The sequence below is a fragment of the Cydia strobilella genome, chromosome Z (genome assembly GCF_947568885.1).
Source record: "Cydia strobilella chromosome Z, ilCydStro3.1, whole genome shotgun sequence".
NCBI lineage: Eukaryota > Metazoa > Arthropoda > Insecta > Lepidoptera > Tortricidae > Cydia > Cydia strobilella.
The window spans coordinates 25157632-25182045 of NC_086068.1; positions in this window are offsets into that span (position 1 = coordinate 25157632).

Consider the following 24414-nt stretch of genomic DNA (forward strand, 5'->3'; position numbering starts at 1 on the left):
TTTACAATAACAATATGTAGGTAGTCTTAATCTTAGATATTATCATATGTGGGTAGCTCCAATAAATCAGTGTTTGACCAAGCATCTTGTCTTTCACTACACCAACCTCTTTTTTTTTGATGACCCAGGGGGAATCTTTTATGGATCCCACTGGCCCGGGAGAAGCCTAGTGGGTATATCCGACTCCCACGGACTAAACCCCCTGGGGTGTTCCGCCGCGCGCTTTGTAGACGGGGTTTCGGGAACTCGATTGTAGACCTCCGATACCCCGTCGGCGAATCCAACCTAACCTAACCCAACCTAGTACGTCATTTTCATTTCTCAACTATGGGGTTGGGAAATGAAATAGTTGCGAAGTAAGGTTATGCCAACGATTGGTTTGTCAAATGAAACTTTGGCGAAAAGTTGGTTGCCAAGTGACATTCGGCGAAATAAATTTCGCCAAAAAGGGAGTACAGCCTACCCAACACTGGCTGGGTCATTATCAGTACAATTTGATTTAATTTTCGGGCTTTACCCAAAAGGCTTGGGTAATACTAGGTATACCCAGGTAAACTTAAGTTTACTTAAATGAATGTTACGGGTAATGCTAGAATATTATGTAAATTTAGGTTATCCCGGGGTTACTTAGTATTACCGAAGCTTTTTGGGTTAAGTCCGAATATGAAATAAAAACTAATACGTGTTCCGAGAACATTTCCTTCTTACTCTGAGTCGACGGAGCGCCGCTACGCGGGGCAACTATTTCTGGGCGGTTTGCCCTCCGGGCATCTGAAGTTACCTAACCCTTTAAGTGGCGCAAGCGAAAACGTGAAAAGTAGTCAAGTGGCGCGGCGGATTTGCGCAAGTCACGTGGCGGGGCTCCGATGGGTGGTCAGCGCAGATTAAAAGAATTTTACAAAATCGTCGATTTAAGCTTTTCTATGTTTGAAAGTATATGTTAAATCACATATCGTTAGAATAGGCTATTTTAATATAACAATTAAATTATTATCATACTTATTATGTTTATACATTTGGCCAGGGAGTCCAGACCTAATCAAACTCAGGAAGAATGACAGTTTTCCAGTTTCTTTGTCAAAAATGAGTACCACCATACAAAAATGATGATTATAGGTAATTGCTATATTTAATTATCAAAGTAAGAATTTTATTTTAAAGATTAAATCACTAAAAGGGACCTAACATACAATTTATTTTACAAAACAACCTCTTAAAAATCAAGACTGAACTTGGATTAGGCTGTCGCTCCCACCGGCTGGAGCGACCGAGTGCGGGCGTCCGGACAATTGAGGCGATTCGTCCGGTCATTTTCGAGTGGCTAGAACGACCACACGACGCTCTCACCTATCGGCTCGTGCAGATTCTCTCGGGGCACGGCTGCTTCGGGAGATATCTGCACAAAATTGCCGGCAGAGAGCCAACTGAGGAGTGCCATGAATGCGGCGCGGCAGTCGACACCGCACAACATACCCTAGAGGAGTGCCCAGTGTGGGGCCCAGAGCGGGCTGATCTGATAGCCATAGTGGGGCCGGACTTGTCGCTGCCGGCCGTGGTCAAGTCCATGGTCGACAGTGACAGCTCATGGCAAGGTGTAAAGACCTTCTGCGAAGACGTCATAGAGCAGAAGGAGATGGCGGAACGCGCCAGGGAGATCGACCCAATGGCCGACCCTCGGCGCCGCAAGCGTGCTCGACCCAGACGGGTCGCACACGACCGCCGCCTGCCTCCGTAGGTTGACCTCAGGATGACAGGCACGGGGACGCATGCCATCCTTCACTCACGTGGTCCCTGAGAGGGCGACCGTACTGGATACGGTCCATAGGAAAATGAGGCCACCAAGGGCCTCCGGAGGCGATGGTTCGCAAACACGAACTGGTGCTGGTGGTGCTGTAGAAGTAAAGCGCGAGCGTTCCTACAGCCCACCGCTACAGCACAATGGCGGCAGACGGGGGGGTTGTTTAGTGGGTAAACTTGGGGTCCCATTAGCCCAAAACAAGGAGTCCCACATAACCACTCGGGTCCGTCCCCACGCCCGATACCGCGATAGTCATAGAAATTTAGTTATAAAATTCAACATGTGTCATCAACCCTATTATTGAGGTTTCCCAATTAGCAGGTCCCAATTAACCAGTCTCTCGCCTCAGCGGAAACAAGGGTTGGCTAACTCGCCTCTACTACCCGGGCTTCTGCAATGATATGCCTGCATATTATGTATTGTCACAGAATAAATAATATTACTAGGTACAGAAGGTTCGCTCTCTAACAAAACGCGTCTATTACGATAGATACGAGTATGACCGCAAGGCGGAGCAAGCGCGAGCAGGCGTCCGTTCCGTAGCGGCAAAGATAGGTATAACTCCGTAATATGTGGTCTAAGGAAAAAACGTGCCTCGAAAATCACAAAAAATTGATTCTCGATCAGACGGCGCCACTAGCTTTGGCCTACTCTCGTATAGAGGGCGTTGACGGTCTCGTTTGTTATTTATAATTTTAACGCATATCAGTGAAAGAACATGGGTCAAAATTATATAAAAATAATTAATGCAAATAAAAAAATCATTTATCTATATTTAAGTACATTTTAACGTATTTTTATAAATCTTCATTTTTAGTTTTAAAGTATGTCGATAGATGGCAGTGAATTTATAGTGGTTACAAAATTTACTATGACAGAACCGCACTATCATATTATATCCTCTTTGGTAGCGGTGTGCGGCAACTACTACTGACCTACCTAGACACCAAAATTGGTGTGGGTCGCATGTACTTGTACCGACGCCACGAAAACGCCTAGTATTGTGTAAAATTGCAATATTCTATCAGGGTACTACTCGACACGACAAAGTGATAAGTATTACGATGTGACTACTTTCCTTGTAACTTCAAATGGTATAGTCTGTGCGGAAAGAGAGTTATGGAATGTAAGTGAATCAATACATTCTATGACTCTCCTCTTGCCGCGCAGACTCTATAGTTAGATAGTTGCTGAGCTAGTCTACTTCGACGTGTCTATTACGAGTATTAAGATTCTATTCGCAACTCTTGGGAATAGGGCAAAATTGCACTTCCCTTGCCTTAGGTATTTTTTTTATACTACGTCGGTGGCAAACAAGCATACGGCCCGCCTGATAGTAAGCAGTCTCCGTAGCCTATGGACGCCTGCAACTCCAGAGGTATTACATGCGCGTTGCCGAGCCTAACACTCCGCACCCTCGTTGAGCTCTGGCAACCTTACTCACCGGCAGGAACACAACACTATGAGTAGGGTCTGGTCTAGTGTTATTTGGCTGCGGTTTACTGTAGGGTGGGGGTAATTTCCCCAGTTGGGCTTTGCTTTAGAACTAGAATGACATCCGCTGTGCTGTGCCCTACCACACAAGGCGATACATACGGACATACCCGGGTCCGACTCCGCTGTCCGTCTGTCTGTCTGTCCGTCTGTCTGTCACGAGGCTGTATCTCATGTATCGTGATAGCTAGACAGTTGAAATTTTCATAGATGCTGTATTTCTGTTGCTGCTATAACAACAAATACTAAAAACAGAATAAAATACATATTAAAGTGGGGCTCCCATACAACAACCGTGATTTTTTTGCAGTTTTTTGCGTAATGGTACGGAACCCTTCGTGTGCGAATCCCACTCGCACTTGGCCGGTTTTATTCTTTCCCAATGTAGGTTTTCGAAAATTATCAGCAATTAATTCCAAGTACATTTGAAATCCTTCAAACCTCTTGACAGCTCCTGACTTGTTTCGACTAAGTTTAGGTACCTCGACGTATTTCGCTTTTCATTATTAGCCAATGAATGCATTGATCAAAAAGCGAACAGTGTGGTGAAAGGAACGGCGTGTTACCTACAATGAAATCGCTATTTCCAATAAAGCGGGCTAAATGCTTTGAGATGCGTTCAGAATGCGGCGGGGTAATGTTGCCTCGTGCTTTTGACGGCCTAGTCCGATACCTCGGTTTTCTTGTGAAGCTTTGCTTGTTTAACACTCTCAGCGCCATAGAACAAACTATTTTGTTTTTATGGCAGGCCATGTGGGTTGCCGGCCGCCCCAAAAAAATCGAGTCCAGAAGGCCGCTGTGATATTTAGTAACTTTACCGGCAGGCCAAGTAGGCCGCCGGCGGCCCACATTAATTCTGATGTAGCAGACCAGTATGATTTTTTAACTACTTTACCCGCAGGCCACGTGGGTCGCCGGCGTACCAAAAGCAGAAACTCATAATCATAATACATTTTTAGTTCTTGACAAGTCAAAGTTTTAACACAGCAGGCCAAAATTTCCATTAGCCAATTTTTTGAACCCGGCATTCAAAAATTTTTTCCGCGCCTGGACGGACACGTGCGTAAACCAACACTGTAAATCCACGTGGATATACTCGTATGCACAGTTTTTAGAAAAAATATACATTTTGTATTCCCCACCCCAGCTCGTAGCCAAAACCAAAAGCCAGTGCGCAGATACAAAAAAAACCACACACACACACACACATAGGGGAAACTGGGGAGGGTTGATCACCCCTTTTGTGTTTAGACTAAATTTTCTTATTTATTTGTCGTACCTATTGAAATTTTTTATAGTATGGTCTATAAAAAATTTCAAGTCTCAGAATTTATCTATTCATTAATTGATGTTGTCATTAAATTGATTTTTTTGAAACAATACAAATGTTGTCTTCGCACTTTCTTAGTTTTATTTCTATGAACTCAAATTTGATTCTAGTAGGTATTTACCCACGTCTAACCTGGGCATTGTAAATTCGTAATATATTGGCACCTTGATAACAATGAAAACAAAAGAAATATCTGGTTGAGCTTTAAAGGACGGGTACACTACATGATTCCGAAAAATATTATTCCGAATTTTAGAATGTCGAATTTTAACATTCCGATTTTTTTATGTTCGACCCATCAAAATTCCGACTGCCATAATTACGAATGATGAAAATCACGAAGATTTATATTTCCGAAAACCCGAAATGCCGAATTTTGCAAATTTCGAACCACACAATTCCGATTGTGACAAACACCGAATATAACAATTACGAGTTTTGAAATCACGAATTCCGAAATTTTAAATTCCGAACCACATAATTCCGATTATAACAATTCCGACAGTGACAAACGCCGAATTTAACATTTCCGATTTTTTAACGAATTCTGAATTTTATTCCGAATTTTATAATTTCGAATGAACGAGATTCCTATTTTAAATATCCCAATTTTTTAATTTCCGAATAACGATATTCCGAATATATTGTTAAAGTTCGTTTTCTTGAGGGTCGCAGTTCTAACCTAACCTACTTAATCCACTTTTCTGGCAACAGTTCGGTTTCTTGGGGGTCGCAGTTCTAACCTAACCTAACCCACTTCTAGCAAGAGTTCGTTTACTTCGGGGTCGCAGTTATTACCTAACCTAACCCACTTTTCTGGCACAGTTCGTTTTCTTGAGGGTCGCAGTTCTAACCTAACCCAATTTCTGGCAACAGTTCGTTTTCTTGGAGGTCGCAGTTCTAACCTAACGTAACCCACTTTTCTGGCAACAGTTCGTTATGTCGAGGGTCGCAGTTCTGCCGAATTTATTTATGCCGAATTTTTATGCCGAATTTAACCACCGAAAATCGATGCGGCACCTGTAATAATTTCTAAAATGAGTCTTCATTTGAATATCACGGATTTCATTTTTCCGACCTTACAAAAAACCTAATTTCTGAATACCGAATTACTGCAACGTGTGTCTTCATTTGAATATCACGAATTTAATTTTTCCGACACAAAAGTCCGAATTTCTGAATACCGAATTATTTTATTTCCGATCGGACAATGATTTTGCGGAATTTAAGAATTCGGAAAAAAGTATTTTCGGAAAAGTGTAAAATCGAAACTTTAAGCTTTCGGTCAAATGACAATCGGATTTTAAGTTTTCGGTAATAGCACATTCGTGATTTTATTCCATCGTGTTTTTTAAAAATCGTAATTTTGATATTTCGGACCTATAAAAAATCGGGATTATGAAAATCGTGGTTATAAAAATCGGAAAAACATTTTTCGGAATATTTGGGTGTTCCCTTAAATGACACAAATAAAATTGCATTATTTTAAAACGGAAGGAAATTTTTGACGCCGTACCACGCGTATGCCTATTCTGCACCTGCATTATACGAGTAGAGGAGTCGCAAGATGAAAATATGGTAATTCAATTTTTGTGGGATCATTGCGTACCACGTGGCCTGCCGGTAAAGTTTACACTTTGGCCCGCTGGCCGCCCACATGGCCTGCTGATAAAGCAAATTAAAACTGATGAAAAATCATAGTGGCCTGCGGCACTGGAACTTTTGTGGGCCGCCGGCGTACCATGTGGCCTGCCCGTAAAATATTTATAAAAATATAGTGGCCTGCTACACTCGTATGCTTGTGGGCCGTCGGCGGACGACGTGGCCCGCTGATAAAGTTACTCAAAAATCATAGTGGCCTACTGTACTCGAAAATTTGTTGGCCGCCGGCGGCCCACGTAGCGCTGAGAGTGTTATGACCGCACGTTATGAGTTATGAAGCAAACTAGGACTGTTAATTGACGGTCTAAAGCTATTTATTATTTTGTACCTATGTGGGCGTTTCATGTTTATTTTCAGATAATTAATAAATAAAAAAATAAAAAATGTTATTTATTCAGGTATCAACCCATTACATTAAAAGAATAATAATTATAATTAGTACCTACATGCCAACTATGTTAAATTCTAAACTAAACTAAAATTAAAGCTATAAAACTAATTGAATACTTAGTTGCAGCGGAAGCCTTGCTCATACTCGTACAGTAGCAGGTTTTTTGGTTACATATTGTATATTCTATTACCGGTATGCTAGGCACACATAATATGTGGCACACATAATTATTTCATAAAATACGAGTAGGTAGTTCGTATCGTATGGAGGTACGGTACCCTCTGTTCCGTTATGCGTGCTCCGAAACGCACAAGGACGGTTTTTTTAATACCTAGAAGTAGAAAAATCCAAAATAATAAGTTTGAACGCGTCCATACCTACATAGTAGGACGATGTAGTTTTCTAGCGTACATAGCATTGGTTAAGAAATATTACCCCCCTTTACGCGCGCAATTCGGACCCTTAATAGAGTAGCGATCGAGTTAGATTTGTTCTCTTGTTCTCTGAACGAATTCACAAGGGCTACGCTTTACGTATTGTGCTACTGTAATCTGTAAGCTAATGTATTGTACCTATTTTTTGTGTCAATTTCCATACTGTCGAATTAGGATTTCCTGTAATTGATGGTTGTGTGTATGTAAATAAATAAATAAAAATTATTTTTGCTATTAAAACAGGATTTGACCGATTAATAACAATATTATTATAGAGCGAATAACATACAGCATTCATTCATTCAGTATTGTTAACGTAGTATTCTTAACGTAGTTATCTGTACTAATCACACAAATAAATGCCAGGACCATCGGCTTCACAGGCAGTTTCAGACCAGTCGTCAAAATGTGTACCCGAAATTGTGAAGCATATTACGCTCTCGCTGCGGAGATTATCGCAAAAACAATGCAAATACGTTCATTCCTGAGCAACGGCTTCGGAAAGACTGAGGTATGTGGGGGTTAGGCTTCCTATTTAAACTGTTGTTTTTTAGCTCCGATATTGGGAAGTTCTGCACCCCATCTAGAGAAAATGCTACAAGACCTTAGCACGGCAAGTCTTGAAGTCGGACTCGAAATGAACAGGACAAAAACACAGTTAATGACTAATGGCGCGAAACGTGGGGTCACGGTAAATGGGCAGGACATACAATATGTTGACGAGTACACCTATCTGGGCCAGAGAGCATCCTTCGATAACAGGCAGTCCAAGGAAATCGATCGACGCATCGAAAACGTCTGGAAGAGCTTCTGGTCCAAGAAGGCTTTAATGAAGGGTAATCTTCCACTGGCACTAAAACGCAAACTCGTCGACATGTGTATCCTGCCTATCCTAACCTACGGCGCCCAAACGTGGTCATTAACAGAAGCCCAAAAGTCCCGACTCAAGATTTGCCAGCGAGCAATGGAGCGCAGCATACTCGGAGTCCGTAGAACCGATCGGATAAGGAACACAGAGCTGCGCTCCAAAACTGGTATCGCGGATGTGGGTGTGAAGGCCGCCAAGCTCAAGTGGGATTGGGCGGGACACATCTGTAGGATGCACACGGACAGATGGGCCAAAATAGCGACCGAATGGGTACCACAGATCACCCGAAGCAGAGGCAGGCCAAAAAGGAGATGGCGAGACGACCTGGACTTTTTTTGTGGCGACTGGCAGGAGCATGCACAAAGCCGGGACGAGTGGCGGAAGTCAGGGGAGGCCTTTGCCCAGCAGTGGGACACAATATAGGCTATGAAAAAAAAATTGGGAAGTTCGATTTTTTAAAAGTGAAGCACCTATCCAACTGGGGCATCTATCCGAGTTTTACCTTAATTGAAACAGTGCTTAAAAGTTCCGTCCTTTTTATTACCTCTACAATTGAAACGGTCGTATTTATTACCTCTGTACTCGTAATTGAAATTGGAATAATGTAGCGAGCAGGAAAAATGTTTTTTTTATAACTAAACTCTCGTGCGTTGAAACCTTACAACGCTCAAGATTCCACTTTTCGAATATTTCGCTTGCTCGGGTATCAATATTAGCACGAGCGGTTATCTAAACAACAACTTCACCGCCCTGTAAAACAAATAACTACGAGTATTACTATCCTAACCTGACTTATAGACATAGTAACATTTTAGTTTAGCTTTCTTTTTGGTTTTACTAATAAATTACGGTTGACTATTACTCGTAGCGAATAAAAATGGATAACGGTTTCAAAAACATTACTGCATATTAGCTTTTAAAGTTTTTATTTTATTTTATATTTTTACTTAATCTATTTAAGTAGCTACTTACTCATGTACTAAACTTTATATTGAGTAAGTATGTCTAATTTTAAATGAAGGTTTTTGTTTAAAACATATTTAATTAAGTCGTATAGTTTAGTCTGCTGTTGTTGTAAAAGTAGTTATAGGTCAACAATAGTTTCATCATTAGGAATATCTTTTAGAAAAGGTATGCACCACATACAATCTTACTTGCCCAATACAAGTAGGTAACATAACACGATCCCCTGTTCAGAATGGGTGGGCCATTATATAAAGTTGTACACTAAGATTTTTATTTGGTAACGGAATACCGAAGGAACAAAAAGGCATGGACAGTTTTTTTTACCCAACTGCCAAAGGAGGAGGGTAATGTTTTTCGAGTGTATGTAAGTATGTATGTATGTATGTATGTCTGTTTCTTTGTGGCCTCCTGTAGCCTACACGGCTTGATGGATTTTGATGTATGAGGTATCGTTAGATTCGTCTTGATCACGGGAGTGTCATAGGATACATTTTATCCCGAAAGTCCTACGGGATACAGAGATAATATTTTCTTTACTTTCACTTTGAAAGAATTTGAGGTATGACGTATCATTAGATTCGTCTTGATCACGGGAGTATCATAGGACATTTTACCCCGAAATTCCTACATGAACATGTTAATTCTACGCGTCAGCAAGCAATGAGCAACTAACTTGTTCTGCAACTCCCGCGCACCTCTCGCGTAGCGGTCTGGTAGCGGGCAAAGAAGGGCGTGGTCTGCCTTGTGGCGCGTGGTGCGGTACGGAGGGGGATATTCTCGAGTGCCCAACGCGGGCACACGCGCGTGACATGAGAGCACACGTCGTTGACGGTCGACTTTTCTAAGTGATTTTTTTCGATACTTCCTCGTCCGAATCGAAAATTATAAAGTAATAACTTGTTCTTTTTTTAAACTAAAAAGTTATAAATAAAAAATTAATTATTATAAAAAAAAAACAAAAAACCCGACTGCACACTAAAAAGAGGAAAACAGGCCCCACAAGAAATATTGTTTAATCAAATGCTAAAACCAAGCTATGGAATGTAATCGATAGTTAAATAAATAAAAACTTATTCTAAATACTAACTAAATATAATTTATAAATGTTGATGGTAAGTATCGCAGGCGGGGACCAACTTGACCGCCACCAACGAAAATACCTACCTAAGTAACATTCTGCTAAATAGTGAACTTAACAACCAACAACCAAAATGACTATAAGTAACTCTGTGTTGGTCCCCGCCTGCGATACTTACCATCAACATTTATAAATTATATTTAGTTAGTATTTAGAATAAGTTTTTATTTATTTAACTATCGATTACATTTCATAGCTTGGTTTTAGCATTTGATTAAACAATATTTCTCGTGGGGCTTGTTTTCCTCTTTTTAGTGTGCAGTCGGGTTTTTTGTTTTTTTTTATAATAATTATTGTTTTATTCACTGAGTAGAAATAATAGTTATAAAAATTCCCACATCTAAAATAAATGGTAGTGTAAACTTTTAAATAAAATGGCCCGGGTGGCCGGGTGTAGAGTACCTACCAGCACATTTTTGCAAAAGGACGCATAACAGACGTAAGTGACACTGGAAAACCAGTTTTGAACTTGAAATTATCTGCATACAATTCAATGAATTTTCGAACGTCGCTACAAACTTACGAATAGGGTACATGAATTTTTTTATGTTATTTTATGTGATAGCTAACGAGCAGACGAGCCGCCTGATGGGAAGCAGTCATCGTCGCCCATGGACATAAGCAACATCACAGGAGCCACTTAAGCATTGCCGACCCTTGAGAACCCTAATACCCGCTTCTTGAAGAATCCCATGTCGTAGCGCAAAGGAAATACTTACCTCAAAGTTAATAGTTGTCACTGTCGCTATAGTGTCGCTGTCAGTTCAAGTACTACCAAATACAGCAATAAATAAAACAAAAAACATGATAGGAACAGGATAACAGTACACGAAACAATCAAACACTGCGTTGTTACTTCAGAATTCTCGATATTTTGCATTTTTTTAGGTATGGTTGTTCATAGTTGAGCATAGAACTAAAGTTTCCATTTGTCAATTATGATGAAATCGATTCCAGTGTCTTAAATACCTACCTACATAAAAATATGAGATACCTATTTAACTTTTAACAAGTTAATCGGTAAAACTTTTACAGACATTGATCACTTGCTCAATGTAAAAAATCTCGAAATTGTGGTCACAGTAATAGCCTAACTAGGAACCAAATAAATAAAGATAAGTTTAATATAGGATTCTAAATAACATTTAGTTATGTATGTTTCTATTAATTCAGTGAGCAGCGTAGATAGCGATAGACGAACTATCTGAAATCCCTCATTCATATGCGAGGGCCGGTCGGCTAGCCCAGTTAGAATTAATAATGGCTGCCGGCCGGTGCTTGCCGTGTTATATTTGCTCAATCAACCGTCGGCCCCAATCAGGAATTATCGCGAAGCGCTTACATCGCATCGATCCACGGCAAGAAATCTAACTTATTTGTACTGAGTCGAACACCCTCGCTTCATACCCATTGCTAACACTCGTACTCGTACTATACAGGGGTTCCAGTTCCACTCGTACAAAACTGTGATGAACTTATTTGCATGGAGACTTGGTCGATTTGTGTAAAACCATATCATACGAACGCGGCGAAAGATTCGACAATTATCTATTAATACGAGTAATGAATTCAAAAATGTGTCATCAGCGGTCTCTAGACACTAGATTGACATGAAATATCAACGACCTATAATATACTCGTAACTCCGTATAAGATGAATAGTCTAAGGCTAAGGGAAAAATGTGCCTCGGAAATCAAGAAAAAAATATTCTCGGATAGATGGCGCCCACACCTTTGGCCTATTCTCGGCTAGATGGCGTTGACGGTTTCGCTTGTTATTTTAACACATATCAGTGAAAGAACATGGGTCAAAACCATATAAAAATAATAAATACAAAAAAAAGAAAAACATTTACTTATCCATATATGTATAGTTGGTATTTTTATAAATTTTCATTTCTAGTTTTAATCGTGTGTCGATAGATGGCAGTAAACTTACTGTGACTACAAAATTTACTATGACAGTAACCCTCTATCCTAAATATTCTCTGTGATAATATTATCATTTCTTTAGCACGTATCTACTTTTTCACGACACCTAATCAGCGTAATCCTGTAAGGAGTGTAAGGCATTACAGGACGCCTGGTATTAGGTATCTAAAGTTTCCTTTTTTTTCCTTTTCCTTTCATTCGAATTGGAAAGTAGGATAAATATTAAGAATATGAAGCGGGTGGAACAAATTGACATAATATCGTCTTATTAAACATATCTATTCCAAGCCAAACGTGGTTGAACTTTTCAATTCCAATTCAGAATAAGTTTTTAGCAAAAATTACATTTTTGGTACAAGCTTTTATCGCTAACGGTACTTTTCTTATTTAATTATACGAACGGTCTACCGCGATTTAATTTCATTGTTTTTACCTTAACTTGCACTTTTCTTTCCACAGGCAACTAATACTTATCGAGACAATTCTAAATCTAACACAATTGGGTTGCGTTGTTTTATCACAGAGTTCCTATGGCCACCCTTAGATGCCCTTAGGTCGATGGTACCTTAATATTGCATTGGCACCCGACTTACTCTTACTTTATCGGAAACCGGGAAGTGGATCAAATTTAACTTGCAAGATTTAATTACAGACACACCGACAACGGGACAGGTCAAACTAAATAAAAGCTTGTAAAAATATAATCTAGTAACTCATTAAATATTTCTGTTCCATAATATATTTGTTTGCTTTGTCCCAATAGTGAGGGGTATCGTTGGATAGGTATTTCAGAACGAATAAGGGTCTCAAAAACTATTTCTTGATGTAGTTATTGTTTTCGGAAATAATCTCTCCGAAAAAAAACAAATATGTGCCCCCCAACCCTCTAACTTTTAAACCATGGGTCCACAAAATATGAAAAGAAAATCGTGAAACCAAAAGCTTAATAAATACTTTCAATGAAAACTATAGCAAACATGATCAGTCCAGTGGTTTTTGAGTTATTGCAAATAATCTCCTTTTCTCAGTAATGTACATGATACCTACGAATAGACCCCGTTTGGCCTATTTAGACAGAATGGTAACTACGAAATCCTACATTGTACCAAACGTATTGCAATAGTGATTAAATATTGGAGTCCTCATCCCATACAAACTTGCACTTTCTATTTACGTAAAGAATGACAGTCGAAGAAGTTACGCTTACTCAATTTTTAGGGTTCCGTACCCAAAGGGTAAACACCCTATTACTAAGACTCCGCTGTCCGTCTGTCCGTCTGTCCGTGTGTCTGTCTGTCACCAGGCTGTATCTCATAAATCGTGATAGTTAGACAGTTGAAATTTTCACAGATGACGTATTTCTGTTGCCGCTATAACAACAAATACTAAAAAAGTACGGAACCCTCGGTGGGCGAGTCAGACTCGCACTTGGCCGGTTTTTTATTAGTTGCAGGCAGTAGGCTCAGAAAACAGGGTTTCTGAAAAGTCGTAGCGCTTTTATAGATCACACAGTGCGGTCGCCAAAAACTTAATTACATAGCAATCTTGATGCCTTTCTCTACGGACTCCAGCGATTCGAATCCTGAGATTTTGAATTTCGCTCGATACAAAACATAGTACATACACAAACATTGCATAGGCCTAAAACGCACTTAAGTTTTCTTTACAATTTATGCACAAAAGCCAAATATATGAACCTATAATAAATGAGCAATATTATGCTTGAGGGAACTCAGGTAGTACCACGGAAGCGAAGAATTACAGACCCATCACGTGCTTGCCTACACACTACAAGCATCTTACATTAATTTTGAGAGCAAAAATCAACGCGCACATTGTCGCTAACCGCGCGGGTGAGGACCGAGGACACGCGCGGCCACAGGTCGGCGCATAACGAGTCCAGCTCGGCTCGGGATACCTGACAATACAATAAATTTCAAAAACATGATAGGTATACGCGGCCACGAGCACGCACATCCATCTCGCTCACACTTCGCTACGCTCAGCGAGAGTGAGAGAAGAACGCGGACCTACTGGGCCTTAACAAATAACTTCACACCAATCGGGCTATATAGATGAGGGCAAGAACAAGAAGGATAAAAAGTAATCATCCAACTACTTACCAAAAAAGACATTAGGTTATACCTCGTTTATTTTTGGCATTAGAAAAAGACTACATGATTTTTAAGTGTCTCTTTATTGAAAAAGACGTTTTTAATACAGTTGCTCAAAAAGTGCTACTTTTCGTGGCTGTTTAGCGTGCGGAAAGTTGGTTTTCGCTTTTTACTTTTCCAATTTTTTTAAATTTTTACTTGTTTCAATTCATGACTACTTATAGTACTTATTGATGAGTGTTAATATTAGTTTCATTTAAACGTCGTAATCAACATAAAAACCTACTGTTAATGTAAGAATACGAAAAATATGCATATTTCATATTTTATTACTTACCTCTTCATCATGATAAGTATTATAACACGTTTACTTTTTAATGTTGAAAAACCGTTTTTAATAAGTTGTCTGAATGGAACGGAACACCTGTCAAAGAAGAGGCGTATTTTCCTACTGCAAGAATGTTTTAAGTTTCCAAAGGCAACATTCGATATTGTTTTTATAAATATACGATACACAAATAATCATAAATAACGATATTTAGGTAATAATAGTACAATGTTTTAATATTTACAATTTTTTCTGTCTTATAGAACATGCATTTGAAAAAAAAACTCATTGAAGTGGGTTCAATAATAATAACAAAATCAATTCTAGTCGAATAAAAGCTAGAAAAACACTTCTTCATAATGTCAATGTCAATGATGTCACAGAATTAATAATATAAAAGTTTCGAATTACGTTGCTTTTCTTATTTTTTAGCAACTCGTGCGGAAATGTCATTAATGACATACTTTCCGCACTATCATCGAAATGTACTATTTCATCTCTCCTTGTCCATCATGTTCGGAAAATGCATTTCCCACCCTAGGGTGGAAAGTAATGTTTTTAGGGTTCCGTATTTAATTTGTACTTCGAGCAACGGCTAACAGCCATATATGCCATAGTATTCAGTTAAAAGCCTAATATGAGAGCTTTTAATTCCGCATTTTCAGACCAAGTATTATCGAAATTAAATGTCAATTGCATTGAATTATAAAAATACTACTTGTATTTAATATTTAAATGTATGAAATAAATATAAATATTTGTTAATAAATCAATGTAAATGACGATGAATGTTTAAAATATTAGCCCTTCAAGTGGCGGTCAACCCGTGAATGGTCGGATAGAAAAGCAGTAAACTGGCGGCCCACTACTCACGGGTCGATACGGAAACCAGTAAACTGTTGGTCACCAGTGAGTGGCTAATCACGTGTTGCCGTATTTAGAGGTGAAATTGAACGCATTTAAGTATAGTTACGCTCTTCGAGTGCCCAAAACTAGGTAGCGAGTTAGACACGGATTAACATACTGTAAGAAACACAAAAACACTTGGTATAAAATTTGTTGGTGTGGACCATTCATTCGAGAGCGACCGCCTAGTCCGAGTTCAGTCTTGATTATTAAGAGGTTGTTTAATAAAATAAATTGCATGTTAGATCTCTTTTAATGATTTAATCTTAAAAATAAAAGTCTTACTTTGATAATTAAATAGTAATTACCTCCAATCATAGATTTGTTTTATGGTGGTAATCATTTATAACAAGGAAACTGGAAAACTGTCATTCTTCCGGAGTTTGATTAGGTCTGGCCAAATGTATAAACATTATAATCATTTAATTGATATATTGAAATAGGCTATTTTAACGCTGATTCTAACGATATGTGATTTGATATATACTTTAAAACATAGAAATGTTTAAATCGACGATTTGGTAAAATTATCTTAATCTGCGCTGACCACCCATCGGGGCCCCGCCAAGTGACTGCTTTTGCGCAAATCCGCGGCGCAACAACTTGACTACTTTTCACGTTTTCGCTGGCGCCACTTGAAGGGTTATCATTACATTACATTTATTCATTCGGTTTCAATTTTTTTAAGGCGCGTATAAGGTAGGGTCGCCTAAGAGCAGATGTGACCTAAGATCAGATGCATAGAATTTACCGCAAACGGAGCGATATTTAAAAAAAAATTGTCTCTTCGAATGTCATGGTGATCCGGACTTCCCTCCTCGAGTTTGTTTTGACGGTATGGTAAGTATTTATCATTTTATTGCTTTTGAAGTTAATTATTGCGTGGTTTTAGCAAATTTTCTATAGATTTGTATACTTTGTTTACGCCTAGGACGTCTGTAGGCAGCCTCCCAGCTAGCAGGCTTCCTCCCATTGCCGAAGATCGGACTAATCACTGAGGCACTTAAAAAACTCAGCGGTTCTCAAAAGTTCGGATCGTAATAGAGGGATATATAGTAAAAAAACGTGACACATGACAAGACAATTATATCTATGCCTTCAATTTTTTTGCAAACGTTTCGTCCCTCTCCTCTGACCTAATGTAGTTTGGAAGATTGTTATAATATTTTGCGGCGGCGTATAGGGGGCTGTTTCGGAATAGTTCTAGTTTTGGTGCAGGTAATTGAAGTTTGTTTTTTAACCTTTTATTTTGCTGTTTTTGGAACAAGTGCATATTTTTCCTCACAAACATGGCTAGTTCAAAAATATAGATGCATGGTAATGTAAGTATTCCATGCTCAGAAAAATAAGGCTGACAACTTAAAACGTGGGCTTTCCAATTCAAATGGCTATCGATAGTAACACCTAAGAGTTTAAACTTATTTACCTCTTCAATTTCTTTGTTGTCAAGCATTAGTATTAATTCCAAAGGCGTTCTTTGGTGAGGATAAAATTGGATAAGTTTTGTTTTATCGGTGCTTATACTAAGATTGTGGTCGAGCATCCAATGGTTTACTTTGTTCAAGGTTAAGTAGAATATTACTTTAAGTATACTCAATAGACATTTTGTTATACGTGTAACAGATTGTCTATGCATTATAACAACGTATGGTTCAATCCCATTTTCATTGCGGTTTGATAACAGGTGTAGTTTAGAATAGGTATGTTATATTTTATCTATAAAACTAATTCCGATTTTTTAACAGTATTGATCGGGTTTAATCCCGTGTATGTGAGTGTAAATCCTAAGATCAAATGAGGATATTTCTCACTGCCCTATATGATTACAGTCTGTATGGGTATTTATGGGATATTAAGCTTACTTGAGCAATAACTGGAAATGATTCGGAGTAGCGAAATCAATGGCAGCTCAGCAAGACGCTCCAGTCAGCAACGCAGAACCGCGGCCGGCGCACCGCTGCTGTCGCCGCCGCTCTGTTGCCTCGGCGCCGCCCGGTGCGCGGAGCGCGGAACCTGCACGGACCCGCTACCACGCCGCACGAAGCGACGGTTGCTGCGCTGCTGCAGCGTCCCGGGTTTGAAGCCGTCTTCGCTTAGTAGTAGATAGCTACTCCTAATCGGCCACCTATTACAATACGACAAATAATTTAAATAAGAAATGAGCGGTTTTGACTTATTTACAATATTAGTTGTGGTAATTGCTATAACTGTATCAAATTTTAGGTATCTATGTCAAACGGTCTCTGAGAAAAACGCATTTAACTGATTTGCAAGACCGAAGTGATCCCATAAGTGTTCCGTTTGTCAAAACAAAGTTACGCACGGAACACTAAAAACCATGTTAATATAAATAAATCATTGAAATAAAATAAATAAATGGGTTATTATCATTATCATTTGATAAGAGGGCTACACCTGTGACCTCTCACGACATACAAAACGCACAAGCATGTGTGAATCGGCATTGCTGAAAATAGGTGAGGTACAAGTTTGAAAATAAAAATCACAAATATGGACTTAAGATTTTTATTTTCAAACACATTTCACATGCTTGTGCGTTTTGTATGTCGTGAGAGGTCACAAAAAAATAGCCATAGTGAGCATCCTAACTCCTCTTTGTATACCTAAACTGACATGCAAAAAAAAACATTAGGTAACTGGAGGAAGCAAATGAATTTCCAGGACCTGATAAGGCCAAATGCTTGCATTTACGTTTCCATTAGTTTATAGTTATTATTATTGAGTGAGTAGTTCTGTTAAAGCGACGCCGCAATTATTCCGGGGCTAATCGAATTGCCGTGTCGGGAGCAAGACGCAGGGAGATGCGCCGGACAGCGTCGCGCACCTGAATGCCTGTCTCCTCACGAACCCCGTACACATCCATTCAGAACCCTAATTGATCTAAATCTAATCACCTTATCTATTTATACTCGAATACATTAACCTCTCCAATAAGGATATTTTAACTATTTTGACAGAATTAAATTGAACTTCAATGCAGTCTTTAAATTCCCTAAAAAGAACTTGTTTTGTGTAAACGGAAACGGATTATGATTAAAAATTCAATATACAATAAGTCCAATAAGTCCGAATACACATCGTTTTACCTTGGCTTGGCTTTATATAAAGACACGGATAACAGGCCATCAAATTATTATTATGCAATTATTTATGGCAATTCAGAAGCGACCAAGAAAAAGAGAGAGCAAAGATCTAACATATTACATATTACTTTTTTCAACACACTTGCTCAAAACGAGGTTTTTATTCCACCGATTTTGGCTCATAATCCTAGATATTAAACACGCGTGCTTTTTAGAGTTCCGTAGCTAAAGGGTAAAACGGGACCCTATTACTAAGACTCCGCTGTCCGTCTGTCCGTCTGTCTGTCACCAGGCTGTATCTCCTGAACCGTGATAGCTGGACAGTTGAAGTTTTCACAGATGATGTATTTCTGTTGCCGCTATAACAACAAATACTAAAAAGTATGGAACCCTCGGTGGGCGAGTCCGACTCGCACTTGGCCGGTTTTTTTTTTCAGTATATTATAACACTCGTGTTTTTTCATTATATTATCCGACTGAGTTAAGATGGTGTGATGTATGTACTTATGTAGGTAGGTATAAAAATGAGCCCACCGTCAGTATCTTCAATAAAACAGTCTTGCATGAACGCCATTGTGTTTCATTGAATACATCCTAGAAGGTAACTGATTGCTAATAATATGCATGGAAATGGAGCCTTCTTTAATTGGTCGGACTGGTGTGGGCACCGGCGCGCCCGACCGCAAACCAGTATGACAAATTTTAGAATTTTATTAACTGTTTTAACGATTAAAAATCGATTAATATGAAACTTAATTTTTTTCCCTCGCAAGTGTGTTGAAAAACGTCGTATGAAACGCGTGTGCATCCAACTTAACACACTTGTATCACAATGTACTATTGTGGCACCGCAGGTGATGAGTTTGTTTTTTCTGACGAGAAACTGTTTGTTAGAACAGCCTCATAATGCCCAAAATGAAAGATTGTGGGCACCACGAATAAAAGACATTCCGGACAACCAGAAAAATGTTCCTAAGTTCCAGAGCTCACCATCGGTCATGGTGTGGGGTGCAGTATGTAAGAGGGGTAAACTTAAAGATAAAGGCGTTAAAATTAACTGCACTTTATTATAAAACCGAAGTTTTGGAGAAGATTGTTGCCCCAAATTTAAAATGTATGTTTGGGAATGATCATTATATCGGTTCCAACAAGACGGAGCTCCTTCACAGATGGCAAATGCTGTTCAAGCTTGGTGTCAGCCTAATTTGACAGATTTTTTGCCGAAATATGAATGGCCACCCAGTTCTCCAGACTTGAACGTATTAGATTATTTTGTAAGGTCGTACATGCTTTCGAAACTACATGATTATAAAATCATAAACCTGGATCATTTCAAAAAGGTTATCGAGCGTATTTGGGACGAAATGCCAATGGAAATGGTGCGTGCTGCGTGTGATTCATTCGAGAAGCGTTTGAGGCTGAATAAAAAAGTTGATGGTGGAGTTATTTCGAAACATTTCTTGTAAATATATTATTATATATTTAATAAGTGTGCCAATTAATAAAATATTATTTTAATTGTAGTTACTATTTGTACATTTTTTTATTTAATATTTGTACTGTATTCGGACTCATTGGACACGGTGTACTTATCAAGATATGAAGTTTTCAAAATTGATTGATATGAATTAAAGGTTGTAAATCAGGTATTTTAAAATTAAGAGAAGAGAACACACAGCGCCGATTGATTTAGGTACTTACCTACTTTTGAATGTTGTACCGAACTGATGGCCAACAAATATTCATTTCGAAAACCCACTTGTAGAGCTTAAGATAGCCTTTAATATTTTAGGTACCTATTATTGCTTAAAAAACAAAAAAAAAAACAATAAAAACCAATGATACACAAAGTCATAGGTTTGGTAGCTACTTTTTACTAGTATCATTTAATAGTATTTTATACAATCGTGATATAATAGAGAGCTTTTCAGTCGAGTACCGTGTTTAAGCAACGAAGCTTGCTGAGTTGCTTAAGGTAAGGTACGAGATTGAAAAGCTTGATTATATCACTATTGTATACAATACTTTTTCTACGAGACAAAATAATAACACTTTCAACTAGTAGAATCATATAGGTAAACAAACCAAAAGTACCTATATACAGGATACGCGAGCTGCCGCAGCCCGCGATATCTTCATACTCGTACGCGCCCCGGCCGCGGCCGCCGCGGGCCCGGCGCCCCCGGCGGGTTGGTCAACGACACCTCCTCGTAACTCATGAGGCCCTGGTACCTGCTCCTTGCTAAATTCAATTTTAAGACATTTTTTTTTCTCGATTTTGGCCACCGTAGCCTATGGAGACTAACAAGCAACGCTAAGAGGTTTTCGTAGGGTATGAATGTTGCTATATGAAGGGTGGCACATGCGCATTTCTGACTTATGAAGCAATTGTTTCTACTACAACATAAAATAAAATGTTTTTGTTGGCCAACCAATCACAAAGCAGATGCGACGCAGCAGCGTGTTTAAATAGGCTAATTTGCATTCAATCGAGTCTCGAAAAAAAATTATTTTATCGAAATGTATGACATTCTATTTTCAAAATTTTTATAATTGACTAAACCGTATCGATAAAATTCTTATGCTTGAGTCGGAAGTGCCATAGACTATCCAACGTTGAAAAGAGTAAGGTTGTAGTGTAGCATATCAAATTGTAATACACAGATTATACTCGACGAGTAGAAAAAAGTAACTAGTACCTAATTAACATAAAAAATAAACATTTGCTAGTTTTATAAAGTAAGTACCTAAATATTTAAAAAAAAAACATAGAAACCATCACATCTTAAGAATAAATTACAATGTTTCATATCTTAAAAATAAATTACATACATACGTTAAGCTTTTAAAAACAAACTGTGGTCATTTTCTTGCGCAAGCTAAATCCTTAGATAATACCGATGGAATTAGCTCCAGCCGCAGACAATGCTGCACAATAATGCCGGCCCGGCCCAGCTGTGTTAGTGCATAATTTTATCAATTCTCTCTGCACCCCACACTGTGGCCTACTTAGGGACCTCGCCGGCCCTCAGGGGGGATGGCACAAGAGCCCTACATCTATCGATCTAGAGTATCCGGTCACACTCACTGTACATTTGTCATGTAAAGCTTTTATTATTTCATATTTATTCAAGAGGGTTTTAATAATGAATATAATATTAAAATTATCTTTAAATATCTTAAAATAAGTGTTATGTTAACACCTTTGTGAATCATTTGATGTAGGTACCTAAATAAAATATTTATTAGTAGTTTATGTGACGAGTGTGGGTTCATTAAAGGATCACACGAGTGTTTCATACACTGTTTTATCTACACACATAATATTATAAGCTATCTATTATGTGTTCAGGAACCGCATGTTACGACCGGCATTGCGGCATGGTATGGCACTTCGCGGATGTCAGGTAGCGTCTACGAAATATCTTGATCGCTCATTTTACACGAAAATAGTGCTTACTTGGCAGTAGAAAAAGGAGCGAAATTCAAATTTTCTTTACGAGATCAGCCCTTCGTGCCTACATTGTTTAAATTTGCCGCCCTTTTTCTACTGACAAAGTGGCCGTAACAAAGGTGGGACCCTAGATCCAACCGAAAACATGTATGTAAGTATTTATACTTACATTCGCATGCATTCGTAAGTATAAGTATACTAGCTTTTGCCCGCGACTTTGTCTGCGTGGAGTTAGTAATTTGGGTAGCTTATTTTTATCCAATCTGCTTATTATCGATTCCCCATACAAACGTCCACCCCCCCCTTCACCTCTTATACGATGACTTCTGGAATAAAAACTACCATATGTCCTTCCCCTGGACTCAAACTATCTCTATACCAAATTTCAACTAAATTGGTTCAGCGGCTTACGCTTGAAGAGGTAACAGACAGACAGACAGACAGACATACTTTCGCATTTATAATACTAGCTTTTGCCCGCGACTTCGTCTGCGTGGAATTAGTAATTTTGGTACCTTATTTTTTAACAAATCTGCTCTTATATTCATCCTTTTTTTACCCCCAGATTGGTCCACTCTATAATTATGGATGATTAAGGGATGATTTCGGGGATAAAATTATTCTATATCCTTCCCCACAGATCAAACTATTTCCATACCAAGTTTCATCTAAATCGGTTCAGCAGTTATTGATTCCCCCTACAAGTTGAGGGGTGAGATCTGGGATAAAAAGTATCCTATGTCCTTCCCTGGGACTCAAACTATCTCTATACCAAATTTCAACTAAATCGGTTCAGCGGTTTAAGCGTGAAGAGGTAACAGACAGACAGACAGACACACTTTCGTATTTATAATATTAGTATGGATATGGATTAGTATGGATGGATTATGGAGATAAAATAAAGTGACACGCAGAAAACCTACTTACAGAATAATAATTACATCCTAATATGATCCTAATCATCCTACTAGTATTATACTACGGTCGTATATTTATGCATTAAATTCCTAACTATACACCTACTACAACCTACGCATACTGTTCAAATTGAATACTTATACGTTAAAGCTTGTGCATGCGATCCTACTCGCACCAATGCATATCGAATAATTCTCGTCCACAGATATTACGAGTCTTTTCCTCACGCAAATATTGACTTGCACTCAGCTAGCAGAAGGAAAATGTATTTATCATCTACGGAGTATAAATTCATTATGCAATTTAAACAAACTAAAATGTTTCTTATTTCATTCGTTAGTTGGTAGTGTAATGGCGGGTGGCGCGCGCAGTAAAATCAAGATAGCGTTTTGCGAACTCATCGTTGCCTGCACTGTGATCTCCAGATAATGTACCTAACAAATTTTTACTTACTTGTTTGTACCACGAGGATCATACGAATGTTATTCTGCTTTTGAGTAATGTGCATAGACATAACATGGGAAAGTCATCAATACCAGAGTAGGTATAAATCCACACTAAGCGACTCGAATTTGAATTACAGTATCAAAGTCAACTTCTTAGATATGAGAGTTTTGAATGATTCACGGTTAGTTTTACTAAACTTATATTGACCGGGATATGGACCATGATTACCTTTTGTATTGTTTTGTTCTTAGATATGTTAGGCTAAAATAATTATACCTGAATCACAGAATAAGTAATCTGAATACAATTCGGCACCATAGTGCACTGCCTTATGGGAATATAGTTCAGATCCGGAAACCGCTTTCAACTTTTAGTATGTTACTGGGCATGGTACTGGGTCTCCAAAACTGTCGGGAGACAGCGGCGCCGACCATCTACTTCAGCGGAATGACGTCATCAAAATAACTCCCGCCTCGATGCGAATATTGCATTTTGCACCCAAACTGTGCGTTGCTCATACACGTGTGGGGTATTAAACGAAAGCCAATAAAATATTATATATTTCACTAATACACTATGTACCAAAATATATGATAGTTTAAGAGAAATTTAAAAATAAATCAAAATGATGAAAATAAAAATTCGATTATTTGGGTTTTTCAACCAAACCAAAAGTTGGACGTTAAAGCAATGTACTACGAAATTAAAGCTGATGTCTCAAGCCATACACTGATATCAAAATAATCAATTATAATTTCACTCCAAAATATCGTTTTCATGTGTTTTATGTTAATGTTCTTTCATTTAATACCCAATAATACATGATCAAACGAACTTCAAAGTGAAGTTCGATCAGTATTATATGAGTAAGCTTCATTCGAAGATATAAAAACCAGGTAGTCCTTTAACCTACTAGGCAACTCATCGCATGTTTAAAGTAGGTAGCAAAAACTTTAACTCAAACAGGTCTATCCCTACTTTTTCACCTAGTCTTGATGGGGCGCGCGGCTTGCCGCCATTGCTCATTATTTTTAGAGACTTTACTTTCTAAAGCAAAACTTTCTTTCCGGGTATAGGGGAGGGAGGGTAGTTATATCTTCGAATGAAGCTTACTCATATAATACTGATCG